A 7,244-nucleotide genomic window follows, 5' to 3' on the forward strand; every position below is an offset into this window, starting at 1 on the left:
GCAATTGCAGTTACGATAATTTGACCAATGTTCGGATAAACATTCGTGATGAATTCATCTTCCGTTGAAGTGAATTGACAAAAGGGAGGTGAAATTGATATCAAACCACTGGAAGTATCCACCGAAATTTGCCCATTTCCAATTTTAAGCGAATACAATGTAAAATGTCGTTGGCAATGTCAGTTTTTCGTATCCCATAATTAACGCGAATTTGAAGGCTGATATGTCGAAATGATCTTCGCGAAAAGTATGCGAACTTCAGTGGCATGCGAAGTAACTATCGCTTATCGTCTGTTTCCAGTGATTATCATATTCCAGCAAATGCAACTGCTGGCATGCTTCTCAAAAAGTTGCACACTCTGTACCATTCACAATATGCAATGACTTAAATGAAACTGAACCGCGACACGCACAACAGTCGGAAGACTTTCATGAATTGCAAAGGTAAGTATCCTACAAAGCGCTTTATTACAGTTCACACCCATTCGATACTGCTGATCTCATATCGTTCAAGGCCAATAACCGCTATGTTGCTTTCTTTGGTGACGTACTAGCAAACGTATTTGATCGATTTCACCAATCTACAATATTCAACATTGACATGTGTTTTGAATGTGAATTAGACAAAAGTGGCGAATATGGTACGATCCATGTGTTGTCAACTTCGATGTGTTGTTAACTTCGATATTCACGCCTCCAAATGCTAAATGTTCTGCCATTGTCGTCTGGTGAACGACGTCGATACTGTGAATATCCATCATTTCCCCATTTCCGTTTCCGAAAGAAAAGCACATGAGTAGTGTTTCGTGCATTTATTGTCAGACATACAAACCAAAGTGGGATTGTAAGGTTCGCAAGGTCGATGAACCATATTGGTTTTCACCACCTCGTATAATTCTGGATCTATCTCTGAATCAGGAATTTCCGCTGAAATGATTTCATCAATTTGATCTGGTGTAATCACCATCCGCATCCAAAGAAGAATGTGTGCGTGCGGCAAACATCTTTTTTGCTACTCAACAGAATACATTCAGCATCTAACAGCGCCATATATACCATAGGTTGCTTCAAGATAAAGACCATCAAATATCGCAGCTATTGTTTAAAAAGTCGTGCTGTGATATCGTTACGATCGCTAGCTGATTGACCGCGATCCATAATTCCGCACGTATGTCATCTCATTTTGGGAGTACTTCTTGCCTTTTCTTGTGCTGCCATACGTTGATGGCAAAAAGAACGCCGACCAATATTAGCGCGACCTTTTCGTGGCTTCGTAACAAATTTCAATATGCAATTGATCACATTGTGTGAAACACACATAAAGTTTTCACTGAATAATTTTTCCTTGGATAGCCGGAATAAAAAAGCAAGCGATCAAAATTGAACAATTCAAATAATTTACAAATCAAAATATTGAAAAACAAAACAAACAAAAATTGAAAAAAATGTGTATGGAAAATGTTAATTTTTGGAATGGTCCAATTATCCGACTTTTCCTCATAGAAAGTATAAGGTATTCTGTTTCTAAACCTTTCCCGATCCACAACATACAACCCTTCAATCTAACATTGGTTCAACCGTTCTCTTAGTGTTACTAACAAACAAACATTCATTTTTATTGTAACCTTTGTATGGGGGCTGTTTTTCGGGGTTTTCCGGAAATTATTCGAATTTTTCTCGCCGTAAAAACCATCTTTGAACTTCAACGAACATTTAAGAAAAAGAATTGGCCAAATTGGTCCAGGCGTTATTGAGTTATGAGCGTACATACATTTTGACGATTCATTTTTATTTATATATGTAGATTTTGGTTTGGGCGTAAAAAAGTATTTATATCGATATATTCAACTTATCAGGTTGGACATGAAAATGTACAGTATACTTGTACATACTGATGAAAAAGTACTCGGTCACTATCTATTACAACTCGAATAAACCCTACCCCCAAATAATACAACTCTGTATAAGTTTTATCCTTCCATTTTGTATTCTGTATAAACTCAAGTTACTCGTTGTATAAAAGCCCATGAGTATAGACGTGACTTGCAATTTTCTTCATTGTGTTATATTTGGTGATCCTCGGTTATACCTCCAACATAGGTTATGGGCCCAGAGTATTTTTTCCCACGTAATGGTTTCATTGTGTGTCGCATTAAAAGGCTTAAAAATGAATTCGTTGTACCAAATCGAAAAATTGGTCGAAACGAAATTTGATTCGTGGAAAGTACAAATGAAAAGTGTCCTTATACACGGTGGACTGTGGCATATAGTGAACGAAAGATTGATAAAAAAAATGAAGAAAATGCGGGAGAGTGGGAAGCACTCGACGAAAAATCATTGACTACAATAACTCTAAGCGTGAAAGCGTCGCAGCTTGGCCATATCAAGCAATGCAAGTCGTCTACATAAGCGTGGAAAGTGCTAGAAAAATTGCATCAGCCAAGTGGGCCTGTGCATAAAGTGTCGTTATACAAGAAACTGTTTAAAATAAGTTAGTGACAATGAAGGTATGCCGAAATATTTAAATGATTTTACATCGGTTGTTGAAAAATTATCACAAATCGGCATTGAAATTAAAGATGAGTTAGTGACAATTATTCTTCTTTCAAGTCTGCCGGAGCAATACGAACATTTTGTTGTTGTTATAGAAACAAGAGACGCGTTACCACCGTTAGCCATTTTATAAGTAAAGCTTTCAGAAGAATGAGAAAGAGAGAAGCAGTGTAAAAGCGGTACAGTTGAATCCCAATTAGAATCGCAAATGTTGCAGTGTGCTCGAAAAACGCTGAAAAAGGGGAAAAATCTTCGAATAACCGTAACAAAAAGATGCAAAACATCAAGTGTTTTATAGCAGAAACATTCAAAAACGCTACTGCCTTCCTTCCTTTTCCTTCCTCATCGGCAAAATGTGTGCACAGTGAAAAACGTGGTAAGAACGCAGAAATCAGCCATCTTTGTTCTCAATTACAATTTTTTACAATATAAATAATCAAAACTGAAAACAAACTATTAAAAATAGTTTACATGTTTATAAATAAAAGCATTCGACTCTGATTTTGAGTTATTTTATGAAAATTTCAAACATATTGAAACATATTGAACAGATTGAGTTATAAAAGTTGATAATTACTACAGTATATCGATATTGGCAACCCTGCGTTGTGAGAGAGCAATCAGCTGACACGTTTCCACGGCAAAAATCCAAATGTCGTGAACTCTCACGTCATCCCACGTCAAAGAGAGAAGGGAGTAGCGTTTTTCACTGTGCAGTTACATTGCGCGCCCATAACGGGGCATCTCGACAGGATAAAATCTATGTCTTACTAACTGTATTACCGTGCCTATTGCCTGTGGACACTCCACATTGCTTATAGCTTACGATATATGGCAAACTAATTCGTATGCCATATATCGTAAGCTATAAGCTGTCACTTCAGCAGTTTGACAGCGCAGTTTTCATTTCTATGAAAATTTCGAAGAGGCAACACATCCCATTTGCACATATGCCGACGGCATTTTCATTTCGGTAATATGAAAATTAGAAGAGCGAGTATTAAGACAGTTGTGTTATATTATAAAAATAAAGTACATTTTCAAAATAACATTTTTTCAAAAAATTAATATTTAGTTTAATAGTCGTATTGTTAATGCGAAATTTTAAATTTAATAAACTTATACTAGCAAAAATCAAAATATCATTGCTCATTTTAAATTTATTATTTTAATTGGTATATAAAATGTATGCCACAATTATTAGATAGTAGTCCAAAAATATGAATTCTTATTTTTCCCAGAAATACATTTGTAAAAAAGGACCATTATCCTTTTTTTATTATCTTATATTTCCCAGAAACACATTTGTAAACAAAGGATCTTTATCCTTTTTTTATTTTCTACATCAGCTACCTACCCAAATGCTACCTTCGCAAATGATAAATAAATTTTTCAAGAGCTCAAAGCATGCGCTACATCAGCTCGAACCTACCTACCCTACGCTTTTGCGCAAATGATTATCTTATGATAACAAATGCCCACATACAGATTTGGCAATGGCAATAGCCATAGATTTGACAGTTAGCAAGACATAGATTTTATCCTGTCGAGATAGGTCGTGGCAACTGACACGAGCCACGATTCTACGTTCTCCACTATTTCTGCTATTAGTGCGGGCAGCGCGGTCATATCGCCGCGAACTGTAACGTAAAGAGAGACAATGTCGATCATAGGTCAATAAAGAGAAACGAGCATTCGTTTACGTTGTTAGCAGCAGCGGACGCAGTCATCAAGTCATCACTATTAGTCTAATAGAATAAAAGTCAAAATTTCATATATTTCGATTTTTAAGTTTGAATATCTTCAGTTGAGTTCACTTTTATGAAAAAATTTTTAAGAGACTCTGTAGAGCGTTCAATTTCCTGTAAGAATCATGTTTCAGTTCATTTTTACAATGCTTCATTGTAAAACTATAAGAATAAGAAAAAAAATGATTTTTTTTTCCATGTTATTTATATGGAAAACAGAAAATTTGAAATAGGCACCTCTTAATATTATTATTAAGAGCTCATCTTTTGAGCGACTTTTTTTTCACATTTTCGAAAGTTTTTAGCCTGTTTTTCAGTTGAAAAAAAATGTTGCCTCAGAATGGCACACCCTAATGTATATGTGACTAAAATACAAAAATTTCGTTCATACAAACATTAATTTTTTTAAATTTTTAATGAGATATTCCATTCATTGGTTTCTTGTTTATGTTCTTTATTACTAAAAATTATAAAAAACATAAAATTTCCTCACATTTCCATAAATTTGTCAATTACGATTTGTAGTTTGCGTTCGAATGACGATTCGGACGAAATGATACATTTATATACTCGTTCACGTATGTCATCATGCCAGATTACGATAGAAGCGTTACGATCACGTATGTCATAATACGAAATACAGGCTTTTACGTGACGAGTGATACGTTCACGGATGTAACGATTTGACTCCTGCTCGTGCACTTCTGTTCTATTTAAAATACATATGTTATATATATAATGTAAATTCCATCGAGTACATACATACAACAAATGTATGTCTATATGTATGTATGCATGTACGTACTCGATGGAATTTCCATTGTTTACGCTTCGAACATTTGTGACATGCGCACATTTTCAAATCTGCGACCCGAACTTAACCCTTTCTTACTTGTTTAATATTAAGTTTTGCCAACTTGCAAGTTGCAAGAGTATAGAATGTTCGACACCCGATTTTAGCGCTTCCTTATTTGTTTTATTTTAGTTTTAAGTTGTATAAGTTATACTTTTGTGTTTTTTTTCAGAATTTATTATTTAATTATCTTATATAATTTAATTTTCTTTCTATGAGGATTAAACTTATCTCTATGTTGTAATCTTTTATAATTAATTATATAAAAGGAAACGAAGCAAAGAACGCAGTCAGCAGAAAACAGCAATCGGGCAACAACAAACGCGCTGACCAAGGTAGAAAACCTTTTCGTGGTAGCTTTCTGAGGGGTGAATAGCGGCCATCTTGGATTTTCAGCGGTAGCAACGCAATGCTGTATATATTGAGGTAGTAAATACGAGGCAAAAACTATAAATATTGTTTTTTTAATATAAATCAAAAATGATTTATATATGGTATATTCTTATTAATAGATGACTTAAACGTCAAAGTGTGTCATATTTCGTCCTTAAAATATTGATTTCCTGATAATCAGATATTTTGTAAGTAGTGAGTTGTTATATATTAGATTTCTCGGCTGTATTTGTTAACATTTGACCGACAGAAAACATAAAAGGTGCTGATTTCCTAAGCTAATTTTCTTTCCTGTCTTTAAATTCGCTTATTTTATTGAAATAAATTGTTTGTAAAATTATATTCTTATAATTCTTACTAATTTTCTGTTGTAACGGCTAATCAATTTGTATCTGTCAAACGAAAGTTTACCGCCCAGGACTATATCTTTACAAAATTTAAGAAATTCTTGAAGCATGTTTAACACTTATTGAAAAAAAACTTATATAACAAGTAACATCCCAGTAAAATTTAAGAAACATGCAAAGTATTTCGAAATAATCACTTAAATAACGCAAACACTTGTATTACATAATATCTATTAAAATGATGCTCATCAAACATTAAAACTTATATGTAGCTTAAATGCTAACACAACACTCTAATTACCATGAAAGTAGCAATAAAAAGAGTTACACAACACCCTAAGATTTTCTAGAGTTGAGTATATGTATGTAAACAAAGCAAAGGTTTATTACTGTATCTACTGAGGCGCTGGGAGCAACCAGTAAGAACGTACCAGCGAGCACTCCGCCATCTGTTCAAACTGGTACTGATCGCTACACAAACGTAAAAAGGAAGTCAAGTCCAGATAAATCAGCGGTCAATACCAAAAAAGGCACAACAAATGGTAAAAAGCCAGAAATTCTAAATGGCAACAGATTTGTCTTACTTGGCAAAGGGCCTAACGCCGATGCAAAAGGTAGCACCACAGTTGCGTGAGCAAGAATTACTACTCTTACCAACTAAAGAGCTTAAAAGGCCTACTAGTTGTCATAAAAGATGTGGAGTCTTCGGTAGACTCTAACGATGTTAAAGAAGCAATGGAAGAATGTGGTTTTGGTATAAAATCAGTAATAAATATTTTAAACAGGAACAAAGTTCCACAACCATTGATCAAAACAGAATTGATGACAAATTCTAACCAACTTAAGAAAAATTGATGTGTTTCATAACGATTTATGACTTAAAATCTCAATCTGTTTCATTGCAGAATTACCGTTGAGGAACCACAAAAAAGAAATGGACAAACTGCGGAGAGTATGGTTACACGAAAGTGTATTGCACCCTACGCACCGTCTGTGTGGTGATTTAAATCCTACATCAAAATGTACTCTTAAAAAAGAGGATTTAAATTAAAAATGTAAAAAATGTGGAGGAATCCTAATAAAATTATTGATATTCCTGTAATCTTAAAAATAATGCTACAAAATGTAGGTGAAATTGCCCCAAAACCAATCAAGTGGAAGCGTCGAAATTATGATGAAACCTTACCAAATGTACTATATGACACAATTTATGACTACAATGAAAAATATGATTCAAGAGATAATCAAATCACAAAACCAAATGTTGCAAATTTTAAGTAAAAAACAAGTAAGGAAGGGCTAGGTTCGGGTGTCACCGAACATTTTATACTCTCGCATGATAAAGTGATA

At 34.2% G+C, this 7,244-nt stretch overlaps 1 long non-coding RNA gene across 1 annotated transcript in view; it reads left to right on the forward strand.

Moving 5' to 3' along the window:
- Positions 1–7,002, forward strand: part of LOC126765000 (uncharacterized) — a 55,100-nt gene extending 48,098 nt beyond the window's left edge. Inside the window, exons 2-3 of the long non-coding RNA XR_007668217.1 lie at positions 5,424–5,580; positions 6,800–7,002. This is a non-coding gene — a long non-coding RNA (uncharacterized LOC126765000). The remainder of the gene's footprint in view (positions 1–5,423; positions 5,581–6,799) is intronic.
- Positions 7,003–7,244: the final 242 nt, after the last annotated feature.

This window comes from Bactrocera neohumeralis, unplaced genomic scaffold (assembly GCF_024586455.1).
Source record: "Bactrocera neohumeralis isolate Rockhampton unplaced genomic scaffold, APGP_CSIRO_Bneo_wtdbg2-racon-allhic-juicebox.fasta_v2 cluster10, whole genome shotgun sequence".
NCBI lineage: Eukaryota > Metazoa > Arthropoda > Insecta > Diptera > Tephritidae > Bactrocera > Bactrocera neohumeralis.